Genomic DNA, 12,659 nt, shown 5'->3' with positions numbered 1-12,659 from the left:
CTATCACTGGAAAATCTGTGATGACCCACTTACCACCCCACCAGTCACGCCTTGCATCAGCCTATATGGTCCCTCTCCTACTCTGGTGACTTCTCTTCACCCTTCTGATTTTTCCACACTATCTGCTTTCTGTCTTGCTTATATACTGCTCTCCAAGTGTCTAAACACCCTTACCCGTGCTAGAACCATATATATAATGAGGAAAATAGCCAGAGCACGGTCAGTGACCTGCAAAAAAGAGACAGGGAGAGAAGGAAAGAACAGGGAGGGAGGAAGAGAGAGGATTACTGAATTTAGGGAATGCCATGCTTGTTCTGTTCTTTGTGTGTACATGTTTGTCCATGCACATGTATCTGTCTATGTATGGGTAATGTGAGGAATATGACAGTGACCAACCCTGCATTCAGTGCAAGTGCTGTCAGGTCACTAATACACTGGTGACACCTGCCTTCACTACAATCACATTAGGAAAGACAGATAGGGCAGATGTCACTAATGCATTGGTGACACCTGCCTTCACTACAATCACAATAGGAAATAGACAGAGCAGAAGTCCTTGGCTATCTTATTTAAGATCCATTAGGCTTGCTGGCAAATTTTATCCTAATACCTGTTGTCTCGCTGGATTCACTGGAAGGAAAATGTTTATTTTAGACACTTCTCCCCCAGTCTCCTACCATCCCACAACCCCTCATAACCTCCTGCCACCTCCACACCCCCCACCACCTCCATGCCACCTTCCAGCCATGTCCCTAGCCACCACAGACTTTCTATCACCTGTAGCCAAAAGTTTGTGAATGTGAAAGCCACTGTGTGTATTTGTGTACTCCACATGTTCTGAGCAATAGCATCAAACAAAAGCACTGACATAGAAACCAAAAGCCCTGTGAAATAATGTGAGTTGAACAGTAGTAATCCTACTGAATCACTGAATACAGTGAGTAGCCTTGACAGGCTTTTCAGCTTTTCAGCAATACAATGCAGACTCATTCTCTTGCCACAATTTCAGAGCACTGTTTCTAAGCAACTGGGCACAAAAAGCCTCTCCTTCATGATTGGATAGACACCACAGGCAGCAGGAGGTGATTATCACTGGCTCTTATCTCTTATCGAACCAATACCCAATTTCTGAGCAATTTCTATCCACAGGGAGAATAAATGAGAACATTTAACATTCCATGAAATCAAAGGAGCATAACCTGCAAAAGAGATAGCGACTAGCGAAAGTTGCTTGGTTTAATTCATGATCCAGTCATGTCTGATGGTCTTCTGCAGAGGGTGTGGTGGGGATGGAGGAGAAAACAAAATAATCTGTCACCAGTGTGGAGCATCCGGTGTCAGGGCCACTGTGAAGCTGCCAGTCTTTTCATCTGCCCATCATCTACAAGCAGCACAGCCCAGGATGCGCTGCAGCATAGCCCCACTGTGGCCTGCAGAACCTCTGTACAGCATGACCACACACCCATGTACAGATATACATGTGGACATGCATGTGTGTCAGACACAAACACACACACACACTTTGCCCAAAATATGTAATTTTTCACAAATATGTTATTACTGGGTGTACTGTAATGCAGAGTGATCACAAGGCAGACACAAATGCTGAGAAGATCGAGATTTATTAAGGGCATATCCAAATCAATAGAACGCTCCAGGGTTAAAGATCCAAAACAAACAGATCCAGGATAAATCATAAAACAGAAAACAGAACAAAAAAACTAAAAATAAGGAAGCAAAGGAAAGTGTAGCAGTTCTAATATTTTTAATGAATGATAACTTACAGTTGGTAAATTTAATTGGGGCACCATTCATGGGAACAGGGAAAATGTATTCATTTTAATTTATTAATGATTCAGTCTCAACTCATCAAAGTGGCCAGTTCGATACTTGATTATTTCTCGTCTACAAAATAATATCACTCTTGGCTCAGATGTAATAACCAAGGCACTGAATAAGCAGAGATAGGAAAAACACATAATAATCATTGACTGAGATGCTATTAATGACAAGGAGTGTCTAGATCACTAGAATAACAATCCTAACAATGCAAACAAGCTAAATTTAACAGAAACTATTCGTGGTGGATACAGGTAGCTAGCTAAGCTAAAAAAGGTTGTTTTGAGCAACCTATGGAGGTAACCAACCAGATAATCTACTTATTGATCAGCAACAAAGGAAACTTATTAAATCAACAAATTCATAATAAAAGTATGCCTACAGTAGAAGACAAGGATCAGGAGAGATAAATAGCCATTGCAAACAGTGAAATGGGGAACCAATTATAGGACATGAGAAGGCTCTCACACAGAAGAGAGGAAAGAATTAATGATCTAATTTTATGTATAAGCAATAAAGTTACTATTGTTACCAGCTGATACTGGGGGTGGGAGAGAGTCTATCTTCACTAGACAAGATGAGGCAAGGTAACAGGTAACAGGATGCTAGGAGGGAAGCACATGCACAAACTATGACAGTACCTCCCCCAAAGTGCACGGTACTGAAGAGTGCAAACAAAACAAAACAGGACCAAGGAACAAGACTAGACACAAACAGAAACAGACCGGGCAAGACTGGGAGCAGGGACAAGAGCCAGACGAGACTCAGGAATAGACAGACCAGAAACAGGAACAGAAGGAGCAGAAGCATACAAAGGAAGCTAAGACACAGGAGCAGAAGACACTGAAGATGTAACCAAGACAGAAGCGGAACAAGCAGACTAAAGTTGCGGACACAGACACCGGGGCCACAAGAGGAGCAGACATAGGCAACACAAACAGAGGTAGGAATGGGAGCAGCAACATGAACAGAAAAAATAGCATGAGAACCAGAAACAAAATACTGGACAGAAACAGACTAAAGACAACAAAAGGGTCAGGAGGGAGAACGAGAAGACAACAAAAGGCGACAAATGATGAGCGATGACCGGGGTGGAAATGGCGGGAAATACAAGGTGGTGGCAGCAGGAGACAGATGGGGGCAGGACAGGCAAGGTCCAGAGGTACAGCAGGGGCTGGCAGTGGGTCCGGCATTTCCAGAGGCACAGCGGCAACTGGCGGTGGGTCCGACAAGTCCGGAGGCACGAGAACATGAACTGGCTGGGCATCGTCCACCATGCCTGGAACAGGAACTGGAATGGACGTCTTCCATGTCAGGAACAGCAACAGGTTGGGTGGCCAGTGGGACAGCCAATGGGACAGCCAATGGGACAAGAGGGTTGACTCTGGAGGAACACACAGACACAGAACCCACTCAGCAGCTCCCAAGACTCACACAAGCTATGGGAGCTTGCAGTGGTGCTTGAGAGCTAACCGAGTACCAAAGAACGAGTTATCTGAGCGTTTCAACCATCTATCCACATCTTGTGCTACAGGTCGTTCCTCCCTGTAGCGTTGATCAAGACAGGTAGACCCATAGCACTTACCTGAGGTCTTGTCGCAAAAAACGGCTAAAAGTGAAACCAACTGCGGCGTTTTCTATGAAAGAAGAGTTAACCTTGTACCCGCAGTGCCAGGGGATTTGCTGACTCTGGCTTGGTGGAGCTGAGAAGTGGCAAACTTGGACTTTGTAGAAACCAAAGTTTTATCCCAGTGGAACAACCAGAAAGCAGAGCCTTGCTCTCACTGTGTCCTTAGATGGCTGGTCGTTCTATAACGTGGAATGATCATGAGACAGACGCATATGCTGAGAAGAGAAAGATTTATTATGGTCAAATCCAAAATCATGGTCAATAAAATGGGCCAGGGTCAAAGAGCCAACATGAACAGATACAGGATATAGAAAACAAAAAGCATGAAAACTATAAACAAGCAAACTGAAAGAAACACAATGGAAAACAGGCTACATACAAAACAGGCTAGGAAAAGCACAAGGCAGGCAAGGACAAACAGAGGCTATGTACAAAGGACATGGGCTAGGACAATGATAAGCAAACTAGCAGGGAAAAACACAGGGTTAGTATAATAAGACTAATGAGAAAGAAACAAGGAACAGGTGAGACAATTTACAGGTGGGGACACTCAAACAAGGGGCGGAACAACAAAAAGAAAGCAAAGCAAAGACACAAGACAGGGTTGCCAAGGGTTGCCAACCATGACATTTACAAACTGGTTGTAGTACAGTATCAATCAATATACTAAACATCAATGTGTTTGATAGGGGTAAATCAGGATCTAATGAATTTTTTGATATAATGAATTCTTTGAGCTACCAAACATGATTCAGCTTCTCAGATAATTATGAAGCATCTCATTAATAAAGGGGTGTTAAAGCAGGGGTGTTAAATAAATACACGGGACTTAAACTGTTATGGTCATCTAAGGACAAAGTATTAATCTATATAAAATCAATGCAATTATATGAATACATTTATAATTAGACCCATAATATAATTTTTTAGAATTCCATTGTACTGCGAGAGGTGGCAGTACATGGGGAATATGCCATAGATTCCTACAGTAATTATTTGGAGGATCTAAGCAAGAGGCACTGAAAAAGTAATGCAAGAATGAATGGGGGCTTTCTTGGGTCCCGTAAATATGTTGCGTCTCTGTCTTTTTGATGGTCTCTATTGGTGAGTTTTGTAGAAGAGCCTTCAGTCTAATTCTCTTACTAGAGCCCTTCTAACCTGGTGTGCATGCTTACCTCATGCTATGCGCTAGCTTGCAGTATGCCAACATGTGAGACCAAAAGTCATGTCTTCAAAAAGCCTTTTAATTGTGTTAGTAAATTCCAGCCACACATCTACAGTCACCCTACAATACTCTCTCACATGTGCAGCAGTGAAGTTGTCTGTGTACCCCACACATGGCCCCCACCACATGTCCAAACCCCTGAGGACCCTCATTACGATAAGTGGACAAAAGCAACAGCTTGCTAGAAAAGGGAAATTCTAGAGCCACTGCCAAACACTACAGCACAGCCTGCATCATTATTCTTACTGCAATTTAATTCCTGCAGAAGAATTATATGAAATGAATTGCCAATTTAATCTGGCACATTTCCATAAAACATGTACTAAGTACAGTGAAAGAAGATAAACAAAAAAAGGAACACAGAGCTTTAATGGATGCGCTGGGTAATAACCATTATTTTTAATGGGCCTGTGTGCTAGGGAAAAAAATCTAACTACAGTATTAATGAACATGTACTTTGATGGTGCATGGCACCTTGTGTCCTCGATTGAATGGAACATTTTGTATGTATTTCTCTCTCTTCATATGCTCTCTCTCTCTCGCTCTCGCTCTGGCTCTCTCTCTCGCTCTTTCTCTCTCGCTCTCGCTCTCTCTCTCTCGCTCTCGCTCTGGCTCTGGCTCTCTCTTTCTCTCTCGCTCTCTCTCTCTTGCTCTCTCTCGCGCTCTGGCTCTGATGCAGGTTCTTAATGGATGGTGATGCTGCTGAAGTTGGAATGGGAGCACTTAAAGCCACTCGCTGAGAGCTGCTGGATCTGGAGCTCCAGCTCATCAGAGAGGCTCACATCACCCATTATCAGTCCAAGGTTATAGAAGAGACATTACCACAGCTTGCAAAAAACATACCCAGATGTCTTTTGTGTGCAGGACTTAGAAGTGAGAGGGGGGCTAGTAGGATGAGGGAACCAGGGCTGATGTGTAGGACAGGGGAAAAATCACCGGTCTGCCCCAGTCAGCTGCCTGGTGACTCTTTGAGTCAGGGCTACAGATGTGACTATTTACTGTTTAAGTGTTTAATGAGGCAAAGTAAGGTTAAAGCGAGACTCTAAGGAAAACACATGCACAAATTGCTGTGGTTTAAAGACAGCTTGTGTGTGACACCTGTGAAGTCCACACGAAGCCATTCACATAATGTTTATAAAAGATGGGGACCTAGACTTCTGTTTTTTATTCTACTTTTCACTTTACAGTGAGCACTTCCACTGCACAAACTTTCAGCCATTGAGTTTTAAAAACATATTCTTCGAGCAATCCTTGAAATTTTGTTTATCAGTATAGGATTTATCAAATGTTCTTAATAAAAATGAATGCAGGCATACAAGTAGCACAATGCTTATAATCCCAACCTGATCTGGATCTGGAATTCCTTTCTGAAGAACTATTGAGTATCAGTTGTAAGAAACAGAAAACTCTTAATTAGGAAGCATGATTAAAACAAAATGAATGTTACTACTTAACCTTATTAATTCCTGTTTAGCTAATTAGTGTGCTATTCAGAAAGTTATAAACCATTCAAATTTTGCTCACATATACACAGGTGAATCACAAACAAACAAGTGAAGCACAAGTGAAGCACAGGTGAAGCACAAACAAATTATTGTGCATTTACATCTATACATGTGAAATACACAAAAATACATTAGTGAAACCTTCATATATGCATATATGAATCATACACCCACAAATCTGCCTGAGCACCAGAGTTTTTCTCTCAACAAAAAGAATTCTCTCTCTGTCATTCAGGGTCAGAGTTCCTTTAGTATACTCTTGACCATTGTTCTATCTTTAAATAAACACTACCCACGACTGAGCAATCAGAAGTGTCCATATGCTAGAAGCATCCCCCAACATAAAACCCCAGTACTAGCAAGTATCACATGACAGGAACTCACAGCTTGTTGAAAAGACCTTTGTTATGCTGACAGGTATAAGGAAGATCCAATTGTGTTGAAGATCCAATTGCACTAAAAGCTGAATGAACAGATCATTGAGATACAACAAATTGGTCACTGGATTAGTTTACATCTTATTTTAGTCAAAAATAATGTTGAATGATGGAATTGCATAGTATTTTCAACAACATGTGCAGTATGTTTTTTTTTAATCTTTTTTTAGCATGGTACTATCATTAAACATTTTGCAGGGTTTAACAGTCTGGTCTCCTTCTGAGTGTAAACTGCCAAATGCATATCTGAGTCAAGTTATCATGACCATTTCAGCTTCAGGAACCAAATTACTAAGACTTCACTTTTCCAAGTAATTGACACTTGCATATGTGTCAATAAGCCTATATTAGACCCAACTCTTACAGAAAGAATAAAAAACAAGCAAGGTCAGCAGACTCCAGAACTAGTACCACTTGTCTGGACCTCCATTGATTGGAAAACAGAAATGATATGTCACAATGGCCTCTTCATACGTATACACACTCGCTCATACAGTTTGTCAGAGAAGGCATAGCCAGAGGTGTTTGGCTATTCCTCTGTCTGAGAGGCGAGAGAGAGAAAATGGACAGTCAGAGACAGTGAGCTAAGGAGAGAAACACATGCAGAGAAATAGAGTTCATACATAATCAGGAAGTGGGTCAGTGTGGAGACTGCTGCTGAAATGCACATCTATTGTCAGAAGGTGTCTGGCCTCACCACTTACCTATAACCAAAAGTTCAGCTCCACATACTTTCTTACAGAGAAAGATCTCTGCTGACAGCTCTGTTTGTGAGCCCTCCCCTTCTCTCCTCGCTGTCGCAGTCTCTCCTCCAATCACCCTCCTGTCCCTATGAGGACAAGGAGAGAAGGAAAGAGAAACAACATCTATAGCAGAGACCTAACTTGATAAGAAGGGATCTGCTAAAGCAAGATGGGCTAGGAAATCGTAGCATTGCCCCAGTCCCTCCGCTCCAACATACACCCTAATCCTATTATTACAGCTAGCAGCAATCCTACTTTCCCAGTCATTAACTCCAAACTAGCAGGCTCCTGGTCTGCCTCAAGTTGCAGGGCTGGAATGGAGCTGCTTATATGGATAGTGGATTTCATTACATGCACCCATATAATCCCCCCACCCCACCCCAAAAGCGCTGTCTCTCCACTCTGGGGATAATCTGCAGTAGAGGTGTTAAACCAGCTTTTTGTACTGAGTCTCAGGCATCCAGACTGCCTCAGTGACCGTGCCTTCAGCAGTAGGCATGCAGAATGGCACCTCACAATCATTTGGCTGGCTCTGACTAGGGCCCAGGAGGAAGGAGGAGGTAGGAGGTCATTATGATAGAAAGCCATTTCTTAATTAGGCTCATGGCTCATTACCTTAGGAATATTCCAGGTGATTCTGATGCAGAGAGTGGCTGGGTTTCCTAAACAACGCGTGACTGCACTGAGCTCTGCTCCGAGCATGAGCATATGCCTGAGTGAAGGAGGCACCACAGCCCATCGCTAGCGGCTTGGGCTGATGTTCTAGACTGCCTGTGCCACATTTGTGTATGTGTGGCAGAGAACATGCATGCAAACGGCGCCTCCATTCAGGCGTCTACCTCTGCTTCAGTGCGTGTCAATGGCACGCACCGCCGGCAAGTGCGGGAGGTGACATTTAACTGACTCAGGATTTTTAAAAATACAGAGATGTAAGCATATCCTGGTCAGCCTCCAGCTGTTTGGCCTATTTACACATGTCTGTGATCATATAAAACACATCTGCAATGCCTCATAAAAACACAGCATCATGTTCACAATGGAGGTGTGTGTGGGACAGATTTCACTTTACTAGGACAAGAGTTAGTCCACCATGGCACTCAGTTATGGTTCTCTGTAGGGCATCATCACTGCCCTCCACAGCACTGCATAGCCTCCTCAGCACATTATCATAATGGTAATCGCCATGGTGAGCGAGTCCCTGTTTATCCTGGTTATTAGGTCTGTCCGAGCTGAACATATAAGTGGGCGCTATGGTGTGTGTAGGCAGTGACCTTGGGACGGGGACACACACACACACACACACACAGTGAAACGGTCTTTAATGAGCGGAGTGGGGACTGAGCCAGAGGAGGAGACACATCCCAATTCTCTAATGGCTCCCACTGCTGAGGAGAGAAAGGGAGCAGGATTGAAAACAAGGGGCAGGTGTGCGTGTGTGTGTGTGGGGGGGGGTGTTGTTGGAGGTGGAGGTGTTGTTCGGCAATGCTATAAAAAAATACATTTTAATAAGGATAAAAAAGGAACCCAAGGTGCAAAACGAAAGGAAGGAGCTGCTGAGTGAGACTGCCAGGGTCCAGAGTTGAAAGTTTGACCTTGCTTGCTGGATGACAAAAGAAACTGACATACACGCACATATGAACAACTTTGACTCATTTAATTATTCATATACCCTCTTTGATTTTGGGCAGTTGCCCCACATTTTAAATGCGACAGTGTCTCATTTGGACAATGGCAGCTAAGAGCACTCCCTACTGCATTTTAACACTGTCTGTGGCTTTGTCATTTGTCGTTCATTTTGATCTCTCTCTTTCATCTGAATGGGTACAGACTGACCTGTGGCACCAAGCAGGATTCTCTGCCATAATCACACCTGACCCTGAGAGACCCCAACTCGCTTTCTTCCACTCATCTTAGTACAGTAAAACAAGGAACTAAGATATAAAGAATGCAGTCCTCAATGACAGCAATTCTGTTAATGCAACTCAGCCATAATGATTCCATTCTCACTATGACATCCACCACTTAACTGAACCTATACACTTTTGTGTGGCAGAGGAAGGCCACAATTGCTTTGTGGAGCTGGTCAAAGGCATTGTGTTGCTTTGAAAAGGGGGGAAACAGAAAGAAAAGAGGAATTTAAAGGAGAACAGGAGGAAAAAGAGAAGGCATGTAAAGATGCGAGAACTTACATCTTAGGGTTACAAGTCAGCCCAAGATACCCAATTAGAGTAAAATATTGGGGTATGCACATTCCCTAAAGTGGCAACGTAACAGATGGTAGGGTATAGGGGGAGGAAGGAGGGTATGGTCATGCCTGTGCATTTCACAGCACCTGTGACAGGTGCAGCAGTGGGTGATGGTAAACCATACAACTCACATTCCTTCCTTATGGCAGCTGTTTTTGTTCTCTCACGGGGTTTACTAGAGCAGGGGTTTTTTATGACAGCCCTCAGTCACTTGGCATGGTTTTGTTGGAAAAGCCAAAAGAACAGCCACAGCAGACCTCCTTACATATTTAAGAAAAGATAACAAACCTGGGAAACACTGACAAAAGTGTCAAAAATATGACAACTCTACAACTTAAATAGAATAAAATGCCAAATCTCATACACCATCTGATTCAATTGATAAATACAATGTGTAGGGGAGATCTATAAACAGTTCACTACAAGTCAAAAGTTTGGACACCCCTGACTCACTGTATGTTATTCATATACTCATATATTCATATATAAGTGATAATAATTTTTTTTTAAATCATTTAAAATTCCCCCTGAGAAAATGTTTTTGACTGGTTTTGATGAGGGATTTAATCCTTAGTGCTCAGTATATGTGAGAATTTCTTCAAAATTGATGGAAACCATCATAGGTGGCTGCCTCATGAAGCCAAGAGCATATAAAGCTGGCATCAAAGTAAAGGGTGGCTTCTTTGAAGTATCTAAAATCTAAGACATTCAATATACATATGTGTTATTCCAATGTTTTGATATCTTCAATGCTTTTAGAAAACATTAAAAATAAACAAAAAGGTGTGCCCAAACTTCTGACTTGCAGCATACTTTAAAACCACTTGTGTGAAATGACTTTGTTGACAACAGCTCACACTTTTGTGTATTCTACTAAATACTGCCTATAACGCTTCATCACAGCAGTCCTTAAATGTATTATTGCTAAAAGCATCCAGATACACACACGTTTATTTCATTATTCATACACAAAACTAGATTTTGGGCAGTCACCCCACATTTTAAATGCCACTGTATCTCATTTGGACAATGGAATCTGTAGAGGAGAGGGCACTCTCGGCTGCGTTTTAAGACTGTGGTTTTGTTTAATGCATCATCCGTCCTTTGTTTTTGTTTTTTTTCTTTCTCTTTTCTCCTGTCTAGTATGAACAGCAGCAGAAGACAAAGCAACAAGCAGCAGGCTTTTCTTCTGATTCTGCATCATTCTCTCCCATGAACGCACCTGATCCTGAGACACCCAGACTTTCTCCAACTGTGATCTCAGCACAGTAGCACAAGTAGCTAAGAGTTAAAAGATACAGTCCTCATTGAGAGAAACGATTCCATTATAACTTTGGATATCCACCACCCATCTCAGTCCATACATTACTGTGTGACAGAGGAATACCATTTTGTTTTTACAGAGCAACTGAATACCTTTGCTGCAATTCTTCATCATGAATGTATATTACTGCCAACACTGTTTTGATCAGAGCAACATCATCTAATGCCTATTGTCCATTTTCTTTCTGCATGTGTTTGTGATTCTCCCTCTCTGCCACTTACAGAACTTCATAAACTGAGAAAAGAAGCAAGAGCATAGGATACAAACAGAGAGAAAGAGGGGAGGAGGGATCGAGTGAGAGTGAAAGAGAGTGAGAGGGAAAGGTATAGGAAGACAGAGTAAGGAAGGAGATCAGCATTCTACTCAACCCATACGATTCACCGTGCTGGCCACGTCTGCTGGCAGTGACAAATTTTCTGCAGCTCCAGCAGAGCCAGCTCATTTTCTTCTGCTTGTTTTCCCCTCACTACCTCCCATTGTTTTTTAACCTCGACAGGAGAGAACCATGTGGAATATACATTTTCACACTCGGTTGGACCCTGGCAATAGGTGTCAGGGCTTCCTTTCCTGAGCCTGCTATCAGGATGCTAGGTACACTATTTATACAGGGTTGAGGAAAGAACTATTTGTCTTCCTATAGGTTGATAAACATGAATTCAGATCAATATACATTGCTAACTCACCAATATAAATGGTTTTCTCCGGGTTATGCCAACCATTTCCTTTCTTCAAGGTAGCACATTAATTGTGTATTAATCAAAATGCTAGTTTTGACCTCTACAATTAGGGTAAGATGTAATTAATAACAGATGTTTACACAAGATTACAAATTATAACAGGACTATAGGGTGTAATTTTTCTATGTATTGTGCATTGGGCACTATTTAAATCATGCAAGCACAATTCCAACTTCCAAAACAGAAAGCATGAGTTGAAAAATTTGAAAATGTTGAAATGATATACACCATTGATTTTGAGAAAAACAGTTTAACATTTGTACTTCTTCACAAGACCAGAATATTCAGGGTCTGACATTCTGACTGGAATGCTTGTTCACCAGTCACAACATGCAGTAATTTTGATATTAAAATCTAAATTTTGTTATTTAAAAAAATGAAAAAACAATAATTCTACAAGATCTTTACAGTCTAACTTCTTTGCCTATTGCTGTTTCACCTCCAGCCAGGGGAAGCTTCATGTGCAGCTTTGCTGCTTCTGCTTTGGTTGACTCTCTGCAGCACCTCTGCTAAGCCAAGAAAATATGAATCTGCAGCTTTAGTGGGACATCAACAAAAAGGCAGAGGAGCACAAAGCTGCACCCAAACTAAGAATTCTGCCTCAGAAAATCCCAGCAATCTGCCATGGTGACTTACCACTGCTTCTCCAAAGTCTGTCCAAAAACTTTAGTCTAACTTGGCCACCAATAAGATGCACAAGCAGTGGTGACGCACGAGTCTGAATGGATGTGAGTGACGTGGGTGTCCTTGCCCTCTTATTTTAGCTTTATGAAAGGCAGATAGTGTGGCTAGTGTGCGACATGACTCTGTGATTAATGGGACAGTGGGAGTGGAGGGTATAGAGAGGAAGAGACATGGAGTAGGAGAAAGGAAACTGGTTGGGGGGTAGGGGCTTCAAAAGATATTGAGCATGTTCTTTTGTCTCCCCCTGTTGACTAGTTCTGGTACAGCAAATTGTGACTCTCCAGTGGTC

General features: G+C 42.3%; 1 long non-coding RNA gene across 1 annotated transcript; it reads right to left on the bottom strand.

Annotated features, from left to right (window-relative positions):
* Window positions 1-1,603: 1,603 nt before the first annotated feature.
* On the bottom strand, window positions 1,604-12,392 carry LOC113572282. The gene is made up of 3 exons (XR_003410092.2): window positions 12,323-12,392; window positions 7,341-7,465; window positions 1,604-3,223 (listed from the first exon to the last, which is right to left on the bottom strand). It is a non-coding gene; the product is annotated as an uncharacterized LOC113572282 (long non-coding RNA).
* Between the last annotated feature and the right edge of the window lie 267 nt (window positions 12,393-12,659).

The sequence above is a fragment of the Electrophorus electricus genome, chromosome 10 (genome assembly GCF_013358815.1).
Source record: "Electrophorus electricus isolate fEleEle1 chromosome 10, fEleEle1.pri, whole genome shotgun sequence".
Classification (NCBI taxonomy): domain Eukaryota; kingdom Metazoa; phylum Chordata; class Actinopteri; order Gymnotiformes; family Gymnotidae; genus Electrophorus; species Electrophorus electricus.
This window is presented reverse-complemented; position numbering and strand designations above follow the sequence as displayed.